This window comes from Monodon monoceros, unplaced genomic scaffold (assembly GCF_005190385.1).
Source record: "Monodon monoceros isolate NGI ecotype Baffin Bay Population unplaced genomic scaffold, NGI_Narwhal_1 Super_Scaffold_11, whole genome shotgun sequence".
NCBI classification, from domain to species: Eukaryota; Metazoa; Chordata; class Mammalia; order Artiodactyla; family Monodontidae; genus Monodon; species Monodon monoceros.
The window spans coordinates 13,819,944-13,840,997 of record NW_021703767.1 but is presented as its reverse complement, the minus strand read 5'-3'; the positions used below and the strand labels follow the sequence as shown (position 1 = coordinate 13,840,997).

The window sequence follows — 21,054 nt, the reverse complement described above, 5'->3', positions numbered from 1 at the left end:
TCTTCCCGGACTAGGGCTCGAACCTGTGTCCCCTGCATTGGCAGGCAGATTCTTAGACACTTCACCACCAGGGAAGTCCAAGAGAGTAGATCTTAAAAGTTCTCACTGCAGGAAAAAATATTTGTAGCTACATGTGGTGATGGATGTTAACCAGATTTGTGGTAATCATTTCACAACATATACAAATATTGAATTATTAAGTTGTACAAGTGAAACTAATATAATGCTATATGTCACATATCTCAGGTAAAAAAAAAATTTTTTTTATAGTCCAGTGGGACTTGTGAATGCAAGCCCCATTAGCTATCAGAGCTAGGTGATTTGCAGGCCTGTCCCTCAGGTGGAAGCCATAGTAGGTGGGGTGCTAGATGTGTGGACAAGCTCCTTCCCGGGAGATACTGATGGCTTGGTTTTATTGTTGGAATGAGCCAGAGGGAGAAGATGGGGAAGTGTCCACTGGTTCTTTCAGGCTCCAGGGGAGGATTGCAGTCAGCACCTGGATGTATGCTCATTAGAAAATTGGATCCTTAGGCAGCAGCTTGTAAAGTATGCGGCCAAACTCCTTTCAGGGAAAGGCTGGGAGATGGGTGTTTCTGTCTGCTCCCTCTATGCTGAGTCCCGGGGAGATCACTGCATTAAGTGCTCATGCTCGCTTTAAGAACAGCCTCTTTGTTTGCTATAGTCAAGTTCATGAACATAAGCACCATTGGCTTTCAGAGCTTGGTTTTTGGGGTGTCCACCCTGCAAGTGGGAACCTTAAAAGTTGGGGTGCTAGATGTTCAGTCCAAACCCTTCACTCTGAAAATGAATCCGGCCTCTGTACCCTGACACTGAATTAAACCTCAGAGACAGAGTTTTGGTTGAAGTAGAAAAAAAAATAGCTTTATTGCTTTGCCAGGCAAAGGGGGCCAGAGCGGGCTAATGCCCTCAAAACTGGTGTTCCCCCTTGGAGAGGGTAGTGAGAAGTTTTATAGTAATGGGTCAAGAGGGCGTGATCAGTTCATGGACATTCTTCTGGCTGGTTGGTTGTGAGGTAAGTAGGAATCAGCGTCATCAACCTTCTGGTTCCAACAAGTCTGGGGTCTCTGTGCTTCTGGGCAGCTTACCATTAACGTCTCCCACCTTGTGGGGATTTCAGTATCTGCAAAACAGCTCTAAGATACTGTTAAGTATGTCCCTTGGTGGGGAGCCAAGACCCTGCCCCAAGGCTGCACTATTGTTTCTTTTTTTTTTTTTTTTGCGGTGCGCGGGCCTCCCACTGCCGTGGCCTCTCCCGTCGCGGAGCACAGGCTCCAGACACGCAGGCTCAGCAGCCATGGCTCACGGGCCCAGCCGCTCCGCGGCATGTGGGATCCTCCCGGACCGGGGTATGAACCCGTGTCCTCCGCATCGGCAGGCGAACTCCCAACCACTGACCCACCAGGGAAGCCCTATTGTTTCTTTTGACTGTTCCTCCCTTGTCTCTGGATCCCCTTCCTTCCCTAATTAGCAACTGTTTGAACCTGCCCTTGGAACTCAGGGGGCTTCATGGAAGCCGAATGAAGCCTATTTCCTGTAATCAAAGAAATGAGGGACACAGAAAGGCTTTTGTGCCCAGGAGGCCCACAGGGTTCTGCTCAGTATCAACTCTTCAGGGAGAAACTGGGAGTTAGGGGTTCTCTCCAGATTGTATGGCACTGTGCTACAAATGGGGTTTATGGCACAAGTATACCTCCACCTTTCCAACCCGTTTTTATGTGGGTATCCTCTCATTCCCCTGATGTGTAGGAGTCACTCAGCTAGTCTCTGGATTTCTCTCAGAGGGAATTGCTCCTCATGTAGCTATACATTCAGTGTGTCTGTAGGAAGAAAGAAATTCAGGAGCCTGCTATGTTGTCATCTTGTTCTGGAGCCTCTCAATTTTCCACTCTAGAACTTTTGGACTTATTTTTGCTCTTTCCTCTTAGAGTTACATCTCTTAATCAATGCAACAAGCATCTTGACTGTAATCTCATTGAGAATAAGTGGATGTTGCTTCAAGTTTTCACTTGCTAATTTTATCCCTTTGAATTCCAGCAAAGAGGAAAGGAAATGCCATTCAGCATACAGATCAGAAGTCAAAATTAGGAAGCTCACCAACAGAGAAAGTAAAGGAGAGTTGTCATTTTTCCATTATGAAAATGAAATACCTCTTGCTTTTACCCATGTTCATACCACATCTATAAAAATGTAACAAAGAGGGTGGTACAATGGAAAGTGAGAGATGGAGATGAAAGGTTCTAGGTTCTAAGTTCTAGCCTGGGCTTTGCCACTCATGGGGCTATTTGGAACACTATTCTCTAAGTCTTGGTTTCATTATCTGTAAAATTAGAGTGTTAAACCAGTTTTTATATTATAAGATTCTATCTGAAACCATTATTAATATTATATGATATATTTCTATTGCTGGCATTTTTTAAATTAGTTTTGATATAAATGGCTAAGTAGGGTGATTCCAACCACTTATCATGAGAATATTAGTGAGCTTCATTTTTAGAAAGAGTCATATCTAATTATTATTTTAATTTTTTATTTTATAACTTCATATTTCTATAAATAATATATAGTTTCCTTAGAGATCAGAAAGATGAAGGAGGCCCAGAAATTGGAAAATAACGTGCAAATAACATGTAAGGGAACAAACTTTGCCATTTAGTCTTCTTTTTTTCTCTTGTAAAAAAATTAGTTTGGGCCTCTATGCTGCCACCATCCCCTCAGCCACTCGCTTCATGGGTTGGGCCCACTGGCACAGGGACTCCAGCTGCACTGCAGCTGCCCTCCGAGCCCTTTAGTCTGCCCAGGTCTTCTGGCCTGGCCCAACCTAGCCCATGAAGATGGTGGACCACGAGCAACTAGTGCAGAAAGCCAGGCTGGCAGAGCGCTATGACGACATGGCCATGGCAGAGCTGAATGAGCCACTGTCCAATGAAGAAAGAAACCTCCTCTCAGTGGCCCACAAGAATGGAGTTGTGAAACCGAGAAGGACCCATGGGGCTCCTGGGATCAAAAGCTTTTCTGTGTCCCCCATTTCTTTGATTACAAGAAATAGGTTTCATTCAGCCTCCATGACCTACCCTGAGTTCCAATGGGCAGGTTCAAACAGTTGCTAATTAGGGAAGGGAGGGGGATCCAGAGACAAGGGAGGAACAGTCAAAAGAAACAATAGTGCAGCCTTGGGGCAGGGTCTTGGCTCCCCATCAAGGGATACACATCACAATATCTTAGAGCTGTTTTGCAGATACTGAAACCCCCACCAGGTGGGAGAAGTTAACGGTATGTTGCCCACAAGCACAGAGACCCCAGACTGGTTGGAACCAGAAGGTTGATGATGCTGATTCCTACTTACCTCACAATCAACCAGTCAGAAGAATGTCCGAGAGCTGATCACGCCCTCTTTAAACCATTGTTATAAAACTCCTCACTATGTCCTTCAGGCCAGGACACACAGTTTTGAGGGCATTAGCCCACTGTGTCCCCCTTTGGCAAAGTAATAAAGCTATTCTTCTCTACTTCACTCAAAACTCGGTCTCCAAGATTTAATTTGGTGTTGGGGTACAAAGACCAGATTCTGCTGAGGCACACCATTCTTCCTGGACGGTCATTATTAGCACTAAGCAGAAGACGTCTGTAAATGGTAATGAGAAAAAGATAGAGATTGTCCATGCTTACCGGGAAAAAATGGAGGAGTTGGAGGTGGTATGTCAGGATGTGCTGAGCCTGCTGGATAACTACCTGATCAAGAATTGCAGTGAGACCTAGTGTGAGAGCAAAGTGTTTTACCTGAAGATGAAAGGGGACTATTACTGCTACCTGGCCGAATTCACCACTGGAGAGAATAGGGTGACCATTGTGGAGTCATCTGAGAAAGCCTATAGCAATGCCCATGAGATCATCAAGGAGAACATGCAGCCCACTCACCCCATTAAATTAGGCTTGGCCCTTAACTACTCCATTTTCTACTATGAAATCCAGAGTGCCCCAGAGCAAGCCTGCCACTTGGCCAAGACTGCTCTCGATGACACCATCACCGAGCTCTAGACGCTCTCAACAGGACTCCTACGGGGACTCCACACTCATCATGCAGCCCCTCTGCAACAACCTCTTGCTCTAGACAAGCGATCAGCAAGACCATTACAGGGGAGAAGGCAACAATTAAGGCCCCCAGGTGGACTGGCAGGGCACGCTGATGTTACTACTGCAGTCTTTTTTACCATGAGTTGAGTGTTGGGTGGGGGAGGGTAAGGGAGGGGTGACCTTCCTAGGGAGAAACCCATGACCTGTGCTGTCTTTGATCGCCTCTTTGACATTTTTGCTAAAATTCCACTAGTGGAAAGTCAGGCTAGCTGTGCTTGTATTGGAATAGCAGCCGCACATTGGCATATGGGCTGTTATGTAGCTTAATGCAAGTGGAGCTGTCTTTAACTTATTGCTAGAGAACAGGGTTTTAAGATGAAAAGAATACTTAAATGGAATGGCCCTTATTCAATAAGTCTTGTGGTTCCAGTAAGGATTTTGGGTACCTTCTGTCTCATCTGTTTTAGCTGTGCATTTTTTTAGGGTATACTCTACCACAGGGGTCCACAGCATTTTTGACACCAGAGACTGGTTTTGTGGAAGACAATTTTTCCACTGATGGGGGTAGGGAAGGATGATGGTTCAGGTGGTAATGCGAGCAATGGGGAGCGGCAGATGAAGCTTTGCTCACTTGCCTGTCACTCACCCCCTGCTGGGCGGCCTGGTTCCTAACAGGACCGGTACCGGTCCACAGACCAGAGCCTGGGAACCCCTGCTCTACCAGACATGGAATAGTTTAAAACCCAAGCTGATAGACTTAGAACATGATGTATATTTATCCTTGTTGTTTAGGCCTTGCCAGTTTTCACAAGTTTCTACTTAGTTGACAATATTAACACTGAATTGCCATTTATAGTATTTCTACATTATAGTCATATGTAACATCAAGCCACTGATTGTGTATTTTTCTTTATTTTGGCTTTTACATCCTCCTTATTCAGCCTTATCCAGGTTGGTTTTACTGTTATCTATCTCCTAGGCCAGAAGACTTGCCTGAGGAGAATCAAAGCTACTTTTTAAAGGTTTTGGTTAATAGGTGCTTGGCAGATGGCTGTGGAATTTTTGTCCTTCTTTCTTCTTAACTTAAATCCACCACAAAAATTGTTAATCACTTTAATAGAAACGTTAAACACCACAAAAATAGAGAAAATTCAGGTCTGTATCTCATTTCTTGTGTTGATATTTCCACGGAAATCCTGATTTTTAAGCTGCCACAGCTCCTTCCTCTGGGATTACACTGCTGTTTCAATCCTCACTTGAGTCTTCCCCACTGTATCTTATGCTGACGGAACTGACTAGGGTGGATTGAAACGCTGTTGGATTGTAGAAGTTGGCGGTCATTTTGAGAGAGTTCGTGGTGCAGTGTGTGAAAATTCAGGTGCTAGGAGCTTACTGGTAGAAAAATCCTATAGGAAGAGTTCATAAACATTCTGTCCAATTTCAGAGCCTTGTAATTGTGTCAGTTTTTCCTCCCTGAAAACACTCCTTCCCCAAATAATTGTTGTAGAAAAATAAACTAAAATCATTATCAGATAATAAATACTTAACTCCTATTTGACCAAAACTTTTTCTATGTATTTTTTTTTCTTCTTAATGAAAGCGTAGAAGCTGGAGACTGATTTCTCTTACGCCATCTGTGCATGTTTTAGAACTGTAGGAAACCACAATGCTATTTCCACAAGTTTGTTTCAGTGAGCCTTAGGTCCTTCCTTCTCATTTTGGATAAGTCTTTCTAAACACATGACCTATTGCATATGCGTTCAGCCTTTTTTTGTTAAGATCAGTAACAGCGTGAACTCCCGAGATAGGAAGCGACACCAGATTCGTTTGTCTCTTTGTTTTATTTAGGCAAGGAAAGGAATGAGTAATGATTGAGGAAAACCTGACAGCTGTTTTTGCTAAAACCAAAATGGAGCTTCCAGTTGTGAAATGCACACGCTGACCAGGATCCAGGTGACAGTGAAATAGAAGAGTGTGACAATGTTCTGTCACGTGGCACAGTTTACCCAGCATGACTTTCCTTAGAAGGTCCTGTGCATATGCTAGAGAGAAAGTCCCAACCAACCAAACCTACCAGAAGAACTAGCAGAAGAGAGTTTTACAGCTTCTGTGCCCTAACAGGAGTCTTAAGTCAATACCACGGATGGGAACAGATTTGGGGGGTAGGTGGGGCTTTCCTTCATTTATCTTCATGTCCAGTGAGCAATGTTGTGTCCTTCCTTGTAACATTTGGAAATGATTTACTTGATTTACAAAACCCATTTTTCTTTTAAATTTCAGCTTCAGCTCTGGCTGCTTTTTAGAATAATGCAAGGTAAAACCATATCTGAGGGGCTTCCCTGGTGGCGCAGTGGTTGAGTGTGTCTGCCGATGCAGGGTACACGGGTTCGTGCCCCGGTCCGGGAAGATCCCACATGCCGCGGAGCGGCTGGGCCTGTGAGCCATGGCCGCTGAGCCTGCGCGTCCAGAGCCTGTGCTCTGCAATGGGAGAGGCCAAAACAGTGAGAGGCCCGCATACCGCAAAAAAAAAAAAAAAAAAAAACATATCTGAGGGCTAAAAGTGAAGAGGGAATGGGAGGAGACGATATTTAAACAGTTTGAACGGTTTCTTTCCTTTTCTTTATTTTTAAAGAAATGCGCTTGTCTATGATGATGTCTCTCCAGTGAAAGGATTACTCCTCCATTACTCTCTTGATACAATATTGTGCATGTTGTATGTCTGTACAGTGGCTTAAAATTTATTAACTTATACTGTACATGTTTTGTATTCCTATGACAAAAAAATTGTCTTCAAAATTTTTTAAGTTTTCTTTAATTTTTCCTCTTGGGGGTAAAGTTTGCTCTTACAAATAGTGATTGTAACAAATTGATCTATTTTGGAAGTTGCTACAGTGACATGCAGTTATATGTTTTGTTTTTAAAGGGGAGGGGGAGTAAAAGAAACACCAGTGTTAGCTTAATCTTAATGTCTGGTGTTTGTCATGGTGAAATTATAACTATTACAGTGCAGGAGAACAATGAATATGTTCTCTGAGTGAGGCTTTGTGTTTTTTGTCAAGTTATGCAGTGAACTATTTCTAAGGTCTATTCAGTGATTATTTTTCCAACTCCGTGTTTCTCTAAGAAATTATTTCACACATGGACCATTCTTAGCAGTTTTCCTCAGTGGTGGAATATCATGAATGTGAGTCATTATGTAACTGCCCTACATTGAGCAAATAAACTTACATATCTGAAAAAAAGAAATTTTTAATTAATAAATAAATTTTGTTCTATGGTACTTTCAATTATGTTTTGTTGAATTTATCTGTAAGTGTTAAATTCTTCTATTACCTTGGATAACAAAGATGAAGGGGATAAATTCATGGGATTGGGAAGGGCAACTCTTATTTACAGTTGTGTCTTTAGCTCCAAGCGTAGTACCTGGGATACATTAGCTGGACATTAACTATTTGCAAAATGAAAAAATAAGTAAACTTCAGAGATGCTGGGAAGGGGATTTAATGAAAGAACAAATTCCAGATGATGACATGAGATGTTGTGATGTCTGATTATAGGTCTTTAAATATAAAGGTCAAAGAAGGCTTTGAAGATAGCATAATCATCCTGTAGAATCCAAACTGCACAGAAATCAAATGAAAACATTTTTAATTAGTATCAGAAATTATCCTCAAGTTTTACACAATTAAAATGGATGAGAGGTTTTTTTTTTTCATGCAATTTAATCTACTCAGTGAGACTGGTGCACGTCTATGTGGTTTGCCCAACCCATCACTGAGGGTATATAAAAGTCCCAAGGAAGCTGGTGATAGTCATACTTAGGAAACTTGCCCTTGATATGCAAACAACTCTACAGTTCCTAACACCATGAGTTACTATGGCAACTACTACAGAGGTCTGGGCTAGGGATATGGCTATGGCTGTGGCTAGAGAAGTGGCAGCTTCTGCAGACTGAGCTATGGCTGAGGCCATGGAGGCTACAGATACAGCTGTTGCCGCCCATCATGCTATGGAAGATATGGATTATCTAGCGTCTACTGCAAGAGTGAACTCATTCTTCTAACCACAGGAATCATCATATCATCCTGATTTAGTTCTACATTCATGTGCTTTTATCCCCATATATCAGCGTGTAGCTGCTTTCTTGATAAAACCAGTAGAGGATGACATGTGAGCTCTTCAAAATCAGGACTCATTTCTGGCAGCAAACACCAGAAGCAGGAACAGCAGCAAAGGGAATGACCTGGAATCTCACCTTTCAAGCTGTTCAGCCCTCTCTTTCTTTTTAAGATACCAAGATGTTACGAACTCCCATATTTCAATAAACTAATTTCAATAGCAGAGCAAACATATAGCTTCGTTTCCATTCATTTATTTTACAGAACTAGATCTAAGTTCTCTGGGGACAGGTGACTATGAGAGCTTATTCATCATTGTATGCTCTGTGTTCATGACAATACCTAGTACATATAAGGCAGTCAAAGAATGTTTGCAGATTAAGAAACTTGTTCATGGTTTTCTATAATATAGAGGATTTTATTTTTTTTTGCGGTACGCGGGCCTCTCACTGTTGTGGCCTCTCCCGTTGCGGAGCACAGGCTCCAGACACGCAGGCTCAGCGGCCATGGCTCACGGGCCCAACCGCTCCACGGCAGGTGGGATCTTCCCGGACCGGGGCACGAACCCATGTCCCCTGCATCGGCAGGCGGACTCTCAACTACTGCGCCACTAGGGAAGCCCTAGAGCCATTTTTAATTTTCCCAATAATTATCTGGAACCTCATCTTAATTTTGGAATCATGACGTCTGTTCGCTGACCCTATTTCTTCCCCCCCCACACCCACACATTACCGTTGAACATCTCTCCCCCAGGTATAATTTCTGTTTGTCCCAGGAGCTTAAAAATACCTCAAGAGTTCCACAGTTGAGTAGCACTCTATATGTTCCCCTTATGGAGTCAGGCAGAATACCTTGCAATTTGTCAAAAAGCATAAGTTAAAAATTGTTTGCTGTCAAAGCAAGACATAGGGTAGGAAAAGATATTTGCAAAATATATCACTGGCAAACTTGTGCTCCTGGGCACCACTGGAAACAACCCAAATGTCTGTCAACAGTAAAATAGAAAAATAAATTGTAGTATGTTCTTACAAAAGTATACTACATGGCAATGACAATCACCAATCTAGAGTAACATCTAGAGCTTGCTGCATGTTCTGGAGCTACAAGCAACGATCTGGATAAATCTCACAACCACAGTGTTAGGTTGAGGGAACCCAGGCACAATAGAATAGAATATGAGCCTATTTATTTACATTCCTATATAGAAAAACCTAGAACACAGGGTTAGCAGTCAGAATAGTGGTTACCTTTGAGGAAGTGGTATCTGGGAGAGGACCTGAGTGGGGTCTTCTAAGGTGCTGGAAATATTGCATTTTTTTAACCCATGGGTTTTTCAAATGCTCTCATTGTGATAAGTCATTGAGCTGACATAGTTTTGTGTATTTTTCTGCATGTCTGTTATATTCCAATTGAAAACAGTTAAAAATTGATAACACTGTACAATTTAAAACGAGTCAGCTAAGAACAGACAGTTCAAATTATTTACCAGACTCTTTTTTGAGTACCTATTCTGTATCCTTACAGGCTAGGATATATGGGAGTTTCAAATGACATTGCTTTTAGTGTTAAGACACTCAAAATCTAGCCATCTCTAGTAGGGGCATATGTGGGAGAGGGAGGCATGAGAAGGAGGTGATGAGTTCCTGCTCTAAAATCTAGGAGAGAATTAGGGAAGTTTTTCCTCATTACCCATGCTCCAACTTTTGGGTATCAACACATTGTTGGTATCTTTACTTTAGTCACAGAACTAATCATACATGAAGGAATAAGACAAAAATTTAAACAGTAACTACAGAGAAAATGAAGTGAAGCACCTGAATTAAGAAACCTTCTTGCCTATTGGTTTCTCTTTTTAGTTTGTATTGCAAGTACATTCTGCTCGATGAATACTGATTTTGTTTGCATTCATTAGTGTTCTGCTGGTGATATAAGTAGGGGATAGGTATTATTAGCTGAGAAAAAAATGTAGAAAAAAATTCTCCGGGGAATTCCCTGGCGGTCCAGTGGTTAGGATTCCACGCTTCCACTGCAGAGGACCTGGGTTCCATCCCTAGTCAGGGAATTAGGGTCCTACAAGTCACACGGCATGGACAAAAAAAGAAAAAAGAAAAAAAATTCTAGAAAGAACATTAATAGAACTTCAATGGGAATTTTGATGCCTAAAAGTTGTTCTAGAATGATTTATAAAATTATATAGTAGGCTAAATTATCCTTTGATATTCTCTGAGAAAAGCTGTTATACTGTTGTGGAAGATACAAATATACTGAAGAAAATGGTGTATGCCGTTCTTTGAATTAACTTTAAGAGTAATTTATTCACTCATTAAAGAGGTTTGGAAAAGTAAAGATATAAAATTAATGTTCTTTGTGTTACTGAAAGCTATTTTAGTTCGGTATTAGTAATTTTCTTTTTTTTTTATAAATTTATTTATTTTTTAACATCTTTATTGGGGTATAATTGTTTTACAATGGTGTGTTAGTTTCTGCTTAATAACAAAGTGAATCAGTTATACATATACATGTGTTCCCATATCTCTTCCCTCTTGCGTCTCCCTCCCTCCCACCCTCCCTATCCCACCCCTCCAGGTGGTCACAAAGCACCAAGCTGATATTCCTGTGCTATGCGGCTGTTTCCCACTAGCTATCTACCTTACGTTTGTTACTGTATATATGTCCATGCCTCTCTCTCGCTTTGTCACAGCTCACCCTTTCCCCTCCACATATCCTCAAGTCTGTTCTCTAGTAGGTCTGTGTCTTTATTCCTGTCTTACCCCTAGGTTCTTCATGACATTTTTTTTCTTAAATTCCATATATATGTGTTAGCATACGATATTTGTCTTTCTCTTTCTGACTTACTTCACTCTGTATGACAGACTCTAGGTCCACCACCTCATTACAAATAGCTCAATTTCGTTTCTTTTTATGGCTGAGTAATATTCCATTGTATATATGTGCCACATCTTCTTTATCCATTCATCTGATGATGGACACTTAACTTGTTTCCATCTCCTGGCTATTGTAAATAGAGCTGCAAGGAACATTTTGGTATATGACTCTTTTTGAATTATGGTTTTCTCAGGGTATATGCCCAGTAGTGGAATTGCTGGGTCATATGGTAGTTCTATTTGTAGATTTTTAAGGAACCTCCATACTGTTCTCTATAGTGGCTGAGCCGATTCACATTCCCGCAAGCGGTGCAAGAGTGTTCCCCTTGCTCCACACCCTTTCCAGCATTTATTGTTTCTATATTTTTTGATGATGGCCATTCTGACTGGTGTGAGATGATATCTCATTGTAGTTTTGATTTGGATTTCTCTAATGGTTAATGATGTTGAGCATTCTTTCATGTGTTTGTTGGCAGTCTGTATATCTTCTTTAGAGAAATGTGTATTTAGGTCTTCCACCCATTTTTGGATTGGGTTCTTTGTTTTTTTGTTACTGAGTTGCATGAGCTGCTTATAAATTTTGGAGATTAATCCTTTGTCAGTTGCTTCATTTGCAAATATTTTCACCAATTCTGAGGGTTTTCTTTGGGTCTTCTTTATGGTTTCCTTTGCTGTGCTAAAGCTTTGAAGTTTCATTAGGTCCCATTTGTTTACTTTTGTTTTTATTTCCACTTCTCTAGGAGGTCGGTCAAAAAGGATCTTGCTGTGATTTATGTCATAGAGTGTACTGCCTATGTTTTCCTCTAAGAGTTTGATAATGTCTGGCCTTATATTTAGGGCTTTAATCCATTTTGAGCTTATTTTTGCTTATGGTGTTAGGGAGTGTTCTAATCTCATACTTTTACATGTACCTGTCCAGTTTTCCCAGCACCACTTATTGAAGGGGCCGTCCTTTCTCCACTGTACATTCCTGCCTCCTTTATCAAAGACAAGGTGACCATATGTGTGTGGGTTTATCTCTGGGCTTTCTATCCTGTTCCATTGATCTATATTTCTGTTTTTGTGCCAGTACCATACTGTCTTGATTACTGTAGCTTTGTAGTATAGTCTGAAGTCAGGGAGCCTGATTCCTCCAGCTCCGTTTTTCATTTCAAGATTGCTTTGGCTATTTGCAGTCTTTTGTGTTTCCATACAAATTGCAAAGTTTTTTGTTCTAGTTCTGTGAAAAATGCCAGTGGTAGTTTGATAGGGATTGCATTGAATCTGTAGATTGCTCTGGGTAGTAGAGTCATTTGCACAGTGTTGATTCTTCCAATCCAAGATCATGGTATACCTCTCCATCTATTTGTATCGTCCTTAATTTCTTTCATCAGTGTCTTATAATTTTCTGCATACAGGTCTTTTGTCTCCTTAGGTAGGTTTATTCCTAGATATTTTATTCTTTTTGTTGCAGTGGTAAATGGGACTGTTTTCTTGATTTCACTTTCAGATTTTTCATCATTAGTGTATAGGAATGCCAGAGTTTTCTGTGCATTAATTTTGTATCCTGCTACTTTACCAAATTCATTGATAAGCTCTAGTAGTTTTCTCGTAGCATCTTTAGGATTCTCTATGTATAGTATCATGTCATCTGCAAACAGTGACAGATTTACTTCTTCTTTTCCGGTTTGGATTCCTTTTATTCCTTTTCTTCTCTGATTGCTGTGGCTAAAACTTCGAAAACTATGCTGAATAAGAGGGGTGGGAGTGGACAACCTTGTCTTGTTTCTGATCTTAGTGGAAATGTTTTCAGTTTTTCACCATTGAGGACGATGTTGGCTGTGGGTTTGTCATATATGGCCTTTATTATGTTGAGGAAAGTTCCCTCTATGCTTACTTCCTGCAAGGTTTTTATCATAAATCGGTGTTGAATTTTGTCGTAAGCTTTCTCAGCATCTATTGTGATGATCATATGGTTTTTCTCCTTCAGTTTGTTATTATGGTTTATCACATTGATTGATTTGCGTATATTGAAGAATCCTTGCATTCCTGGAATAAACCCCACTTGATCATGGTGTGTGATCCTTTTAATGTGCTGTTGGATTCTGTTTGCTTGTATTTTGTTGAGGATTTTTGCATCCATGTTGATCAGTGTTATTGGCCTGTAGTTTTCTTTCTTTGTGACATCCTTGTCTGGTTTTGGTATCACGGTGATGATGGCCTCGTAGAATGAGTTTGGGAGTGTTCCTCCCTCTGCTATATTTTGGAAGAGTTTGAGAAGGATAGGTGTTAGCTCTTCTCTAAATGTTTGATAGAGTTCTCCTGTGAAGTCATCTGGTCCTGGGCTTTTGTTTGTTGGAAGGTTTTTAATCACAGTTTCAATTTCAGTGCTTGTGATTGGTCTGTTCATATTTTCTATTTCTTCCTGATTCAGTCTTGGCAGGTTGTGCGTTTCTAAGATTTGTCCATTTCTTCCAGGTGGTCCATTTTATTGGCATAGAGTTTCTTGTAGTAATCTCTCATCATCTTTTGTATTTCTGCAGTGTCAGTTGTTACTTCTCCTTTTTCATTTATAATTCTATTGATTTGAGTCTTCTCCCTTTTTTCTTGATGAGTCTTTCTAATGTTTTATCACTTTTGTTTATCTTCTCAAAGAACCAGCTTTTAGTTTTATTAATCTTTGCTATCGTTTCTTTCATTTCTTTTTCATTTATTTCTGACCTGATTTTTATGATTTCTTTCCTTCTGCTAACTTTGGGGTTTTTATGTTCTTCTTTCTCTAATTGCTTTAGAAGCAAGGTTAGGTTGTTTATTTTAGATGTTTCTTGTTTCTTAATGTAGGATTGTATTGTTATAAACTTCCCTCTTAGAACTGCTTTTGCTGCATCCCATAGGTTTTGGGTCATCATGTCTCCATTTTCATTTGTTTCTAGGTATTTTTTAATTTCTTTTTTGATTTCTTCAGTGATCACTTCGTTATTAAGTAGTGTATTGTTTAGCCTCGATGTGTTTGTATTTTTTACAGAATTTTTCCTGTAATTGATATCTAGTCTCACAGCGTTGTGGTCGGAAAAGATACTTGATATAACTTCAATTTTCTTAAATTTACCAAGACTTGATTTGTGACCCAAGATATGATCTATTCTAGAGAATGTTCCACAAGCACTTGAGAAAAATGTGTATTCTGTTGTTTTTGGATGGAATGTCCTATAAATATCCATTAAATCCATCTTGTTTAATGTATCATTTAAAGCTTGTGTTTCCTTATCTATTTTCATTTTGGATGATCTGTCCATTGGTGAAAGTGGGGTATTAAAGTCCCCTACTATGAATGTGTTACTGTTGATTTCTGCTTTTATGGCTGTTAGTATTTGCCTTATGTATTGAGGTGCTCCTATGTTGGGTGCATAAATATTTAAATTGTTATATCTTATTCTTGGATTGATTCCTTGATCATTATGTAGTGTCTTTCTTTGTCACTTCTAATAGTCTTTATTTTAAAGTCTATTTTGTCTGATATGAGAATTGCTACTCCAGCTTTCTTTTGGTTCCCATTTGCATGGAATATCTTTTTCCATCCCCTTACTTTCAGTCTGTATGTGTCTCTAGATCTGAAGTGGGTCTCTTGTAGACAGCATATATACGGGTCTTGTTTTTGTGTCCATCCAGCCAATCTGTGTCTTTTGGTGGGAGCATTTAATCCATTTACATTTAAGGTTATTATCAATATGTATGTTCCTATTCCCATTTTCTTAATTGTTTTGCATTCATTACTGTACGTCTTTTCCTTCTCTTGTGTTTCTTGCCTAGAGAAGTTCCTTTAGAATTTGTTGTAAAGCTGGTTTGGTGGTGCTGAACTCTCTCAGCTTTGGCTTGTCTGTAAAGGTTTTAATTTCTCCATCAAATCTAATGAGATCCTTGCTGGGTAGAGTAATCTTGGTTGGAGGTTTTTCTCCTTCATCACTTTAAATATGTCCTGCTAGTCCCTTCTGGCTTGCAGAGCTTCTGCTGAAAGATCAGCTGTTAACCTTATGGGGATTCCCTTGTGTGTTATTTGTTGTTTTTCCCTTGCTGCTTTTAGTTTGTTTTCTTTGTAGTTAATTTTTGACAGTTTGATTAATATGTGTCTTGACATATTTCTCCTTGGATTTATCCTGTATGGGACTCTCTGTGCTTCCTGGGCTTGATTAACTATTTCCTTTCCCATATTAGGGAAGTTTTCAACTATAATCTCTTCAAATATTTTCTCGGTCCCTTCCTTTTTCTCTTCTTCTTCTGGAACCCCTATAATTCGAATGTTGGTGTGTTTAATGTTTTCCAAGAGTTCTCTGAGACTGTCCTCAGTTCTTTTCATTCTTTTTTCTTTATTCTGCTCTGCAGTAGTTATTTCCACTATTTTATCTTCAAGGTCACTTATCCCTTCTTCTGTCTCAGTTATTCTGCTATTGATCCCATCTAGAGTATTTTTAATTTCATTTATTGTGTTGTTCATCATTGCTTGTGTCCTCTTTAGTTCTTCTAGGTCCTTGTTATATGTTTCTTGCATTTTGTCTATTCTATTTCCAAGATTTTGGATCATCTTTACTATCATTATTCTGAATTCTTTTTCAGGTAGACTGCCTATTTCCTCTTCATTTGTTAGGTCTGGTGGGTTTTTATCTTGCTCCTTCATCTGCTGTGTTTTTCTGCCTTCTCATTTTGCTTATCTTACTGTGTTTGGGGTTTCCTTTTTGCAGACTGCAGGTTCGTAGTTCTCGTTGTTTTTGGTGTCTGTCCCCAGTTGCTAATGTTGGTTCAGTGGGTTGTGTAGGCTTCCTGGTGGAGGGGACTAGTGCCTGTGTTCTGGTGGATGAGGCTGGATCTTGTCTTTTTGGTGGGCAGGTCCACCTCTGGTGTGCGTTTTGGCGTGTCTGTGGACTTATGATTTTAGGCAGCCTCTCTGCTAATGGGTGGGGTTGTGTTCCTGTCTTGCTAGTTGTTTGGCATAGGGTGTCCCGCACTATAGCTTGCTGGTCGTTGAGTGAAGCTGGGTGCTGGTGTTGAGATGGAGATCTCTGGGAGATTTTCGCCATTTGATATTATGTGGAGCTTGGAGGTTTCTTGTTTACTAGTGTCCTGAAGTTGGCTCTCCCACCTCAGAGGCACAGCACTGACTCCTGGCTGCAGTACCAAGAGCCTTTCAACCACACGGCTCAGAATAAAAGGGGGAAAAAGTAGAAGGAAGGAAGGAAGGAAGGAAGGAAAGAAAGAAAGAAAGAAAGAAAGAAAGAAAGAAGATAAAATAAGATAAAGTAAAATAAAATAAAGTTATTAAAATAAAAAATAATTATTAAGAAAATAATTTTTTTAAGAATTAAAAAAAAAAAAAACGGGCGGATAGAACCCTAGGACAAATGGTGGAAGCAAAGCTATACAGACAATATCTCACACAGAAGCATACACATACACACTCACAAAAAGAGGAAAAGGGGAAAAAATAAAAAATCTTGCTCTCAAAGTCCACTTCCTCAATTTGGGATGATTCGTTGTCCATTCATGTATTCCACAGATGCAGGGTACATCAAGTTGGTTGTGGAGCTTTAATCCACTGCTTCTGAGGCTGCTGGCAGAGATTTCCCTTTCTCTTCTTTGTTCTCACAGCTCACAGGGGCTCAGCTTTCGATTTGGCCCCGCCTCTGCGTGTAGGTCACCGGAGGGTGTGTGTCCTTCGTTCAGACAGGACGGGGTTAAAGGAGCAGCTGACTCGTGGGCTGCGGCTCACTCAGGCCGGGGCGGGGGAGGGAGGGGCACGGAGTGCAGGGTGAGCCTGCAGCGGCAGAGGCCAGCATGACGTTGCACCGGACTGAGGCGCGCCGTGCGTTCTCCCAGAAGAGTTGACGCTGGATCCCGGGACCCTGGCAGTGGCGGGCTGCACAGGCTCCCCGGAAGGGTGGTGTGGATAGTGACCTGTATTTGCACACAGGCTTCTTGGTGGCAGCAGCAGCAGCCTTAGCGTCTCATGCCCGTCTCTGGGGTCTGTGCTGTTAGCCGCGGCTCGCGCCCGTCTCTGGATTTCCTTTAAGCAGCGCTCTTAATCCCCTATCCTCGCACACCAGGAAACAGAGAGGGAAGAAAGAGTCTCTTGCCTCTTTGGCAGGTCCAGAGTTTTCCCGGACTCCCTCTCGGCTAGCCGTGGTGCACTAATCCCCTGCAGGCTGTGTTCACGCCGCCAACCCCAGTCCTCTCCGACCAAAGCTCGAGCCTCAGCTCCCAGCAGCTCCCACCCCGGCGGGTGAGCAGACAAGCCTCTTGGGCTGCTGAGTGCCAGTCGGCACCGATCCTCTGTGCGGAAATCTCTCCGCTTTGCCCTCTGCACCCTGTGGCTGTGCTCTCCTCCGCGGCTCTGAAGCTTTCCCCCTCCGCCACCCGCAGTCTCCGCCCGGGAAGTGGCTCCTAGTGTGTAGAAACCTTTCCTCCTTCGCAGCTCCCTCCCACTAGTGCAGGTCCCATCCCTATCCTTTTGTCTCTGTTTATTCTTTTTTCTTTTGCCCTACCCATGTACGTGGGGAGTTTCTTGCCTTTTGGAAAGTCTGAGGTCTTCTGCCAGCATTCGGTAGGTGTTCTGTAGGAGTTGTTCCACGTGTAGATGTATTTCTGGTGTATCTGTGGGGAGGAAGGTGATCTCCGCGTCTTACTCTTCCGCCATCTTCCCAGGCAGTTTCTTTTATGACCCCACTGCTGACTAATATCTTTTACTTGACAGAAAAAAATATACCACACATGAGCCTCTCCCTAAATTCAACTTTCCCTGAATGTTTGCTGAGATTTATCTCACATAAGATGGATTAAACTTTCAAGGCTTGGAGAAAAACTGTGCATTCATTTCCAACTTACCAGCTAAATAGTGTGCCAATCTCATGTCATACTGGAAAGGAAGGCTTCAAGGATCATTCTGATGCCCCAGCAAGGGGTAGCATTCCATGTCACCACCCAAGATGCTAAGACTGAGGCTTTAAAACCACCCTTACATGCTCAAATTGAAATTGGCATTAATCATCTGGGCTATAATAAGTTTCAGGCCACCTGTTTGGAATAATTTTTCACTCTTGCTTGTGAATTTGGAAGGTGCTTAGAAGTAGTAAAAAAAAGAAAAAAGGAAACTATGTGTTTTGCAAATGCCCCTGATTCATTGGTTATTTTCTTATCTATTATAACTGGACTATAAATGATAAATACCTATAAATAAAGATGTACGCTTTTGCTAGGTCCTCTATAATGTCTAATTTGTGGTAAGACCGTTGAATCCCAGTTGACTTCAGATCAAGGACTATTTGTATTTATGACTTGAAATAATGTTTCTGTATTAGGATAGCTAGACTATGCTGTTGTAACAAATACACCCTCAACTCTCAGTGGCTTAATCCAGTAAGGTTTATTTATGAGTTTTGTCTCAGCCTTATACAGGTCAGGCAGCTCTCCTTGGGGTTCTCCGGCAATTGCTTAGGGATCTGAGCCTCTTCCATCCTGTATCTTATTGTTCTAGTCATGCTGAAGGGAGAGGAGAGAACATGGAGAAGTCACACCTTCTCTTCACCGCTTGGGATGGGATGTAACACATTAGTTCTGTTCACTTTCCCATTGGTGAGAGCTCAGTCACATGTCTCTATGTGTCCAGGAGTGGGTGACTCAGTAGTCTCTACTGTGGCCACTTTCCTCAACCAGAGCTGGATTGTTTTGCACATCTAAGGGGGCCCTTTGCTCCATTTTGATACTAATTTGTTGGTTTAACCCAAATGTAAATGTGATGGAGAAACCTTGGGTTGTGTCATCCAAAGCTTGGCCCAGCTTTGTTGCACTTACTTCTTTAATGTGCATTTCTTATATGTCCTTATTTGTTGATCCAAGTCAATTTGGGTCAGTTCATTGACCCAAGTCAATGAAAAACAAACAAACACTGGCAAAATGGAGCCAAATATAGCTTTATGGTATGTGTTGGAGATGACTTTCAATGTTAGCTACCATTCATTCAGTTAGTCATTCATCCTTTCGAATAATATTGAACACTGACATGTTCTTGACACCATGCAAAGCATATGGGAAGTGGTTATTAGAACTCCCTGCCCCTAAGTAGATGACAATCTAAAGAAAGTAAAGCTTAGGGAGATTTAGCAACTTATCTCATTTTAAACACAGATCCAGTCAAATTACAGAGCTGGAATTTGAAACCAAGTCAGCTTCACCAAGACCCATGTTCCTAAATTTTATGCCTTACTTCCTCTGTGACAGGCAGAATTTCTGCAGTGGCCTACAGAAAAATATTCTTCCCTGAATCCGTGGAAGCTGGTAATTTGAGGAAATATCACTCCCTTGATTGTGTTATGTTGTGACACAGTTAACCCTTATTTGGGTGGGCTCGACTAATCACATGACTCCTTGATAGCAGAGAGTTTCTAGACAGGTAGCAGAAAAGGAATTCTGAGATTCAATGCATGAGGGAAATTCAATACAGTTGCTGGCTTTGAAGATGAAAGGGGCCCCATGTGAAGCAACGTGGGCACCCTCTAAGGAGCAGATAGCAGCTCTTAGCTAACGGCCAGAAAGGAAACAGGCGCCTCAGACCTATAACCACAACCTGCTTGAACTTGGAATTAGTTTCATATCCTGAGCCTCCAGATAACAGCTCAGCCAGGCTGACTTTGGTCTTGTGAAATCCTAGGTAAAGAACCCAGTCAAGCTCACTAAATTTCTGACCTACAGAATTGTGAGATAATAAAATGTGTTGTGTAAGCTGCTAAATATAGAGTAACTTGTTTTACAGTAATAGAAAACTAATGTATTCCCTCAGATTTTAAAAAAAAATCCATCATTCTACCTTCTTTGGGTAATTTGATCAATCAATTGTGAATCGAAACATGTCGTAGATGAACAGATGAAGATGTGGTATATGCGTCTTCTGTATATATTCAGTATATATAAAACAGAATAATACTTAGCCATAAAAAAGAAGGAAATAGTGCCATTTGTAGCAACATGGATGGACCTAGAGATTATCATACTAAGTGAAGCAAGTCAGACAGAGAAAGACAAATACCATATGATATTACTTATGTGAGGATTCTAAAAAATAATAATACAAAGAAACTTGTTTACAAAACAGAAATAGACTCACATAGAAAACAAACTTATGGTTACCAAAGGGTAAAGGTGGGGGAGGGAGGGATAAATTAGGAGTTTGTGATTAACAGATGCACACTACTATATATAAAATAGATAAAGAACAAGGACCTACTGTATAGCACAGGGAACTATATTGAATATCTTGTAATAACCTATAATGGAAAAGAATCTGAAAAAGATTATATGTATATATAACTGAATGACTTCGCTGTACACCTGAAACTAACACAACATTGTAAATCACCTATACTTCAATACAAAAAAAAAAAAGATTAAAATGGAAAAAAGAAAAAATGAGCTGTCCTATCTTTTACCAAAATTTCTCCATATTTTTCTAAAATTACCATGAGAAAATTTCATGGAGGCCAATTCTACCTGCACTTCAGATACATACTTTGAATGGCTCTTTATATTCAGTGAGGTGCTTTCATACATATTTCTCTTTGGGGAACTAGGAATGGCAGGTGTCTCTGAGCCCTTTGCCAGCGAGGAAACAGAAGTCCAGAGGTTAGGAGACTTGCATAATGCCATATAGAAAACTAGTAATAGATTTGGGTTGTTTAAATGTGTTTTTATTTACTTAAAAAAATCTTCTTTACTTTAGGAAGCATGATTCCTAAATCTTACTCTTTGGGGCAAAATTACCTCTAAAGATGGAGCTAATGTCTGACGCAGTTCTGACATTTACATAGGGAAATGTTTTACAGTTTGTTTTTCTACTCTCATTTTTAGACCTATTTCATTATCATAGCCTCTTGGATTTTGCCAACAAAATGTCTTTTAGGGACCTCAGTTATATGCTCTTGATTTGTTTAAACTATGCC

At 40.7% G+C, this 21,054-nt stretch overlaps 1 pseudogene; it reads left to right on the top strand.

The window, feature by feature from the left end:
- Window positions 1-2,852: 2,852 nt before the first annotated feature.
- On the top strand, window positions 2,853-4,174 carry LOC114890921 (annotated as a pseudogene).
- The last annotated feature ends 16,880 nt before the right edge of the window (window positions 4,175-21,054 follow it).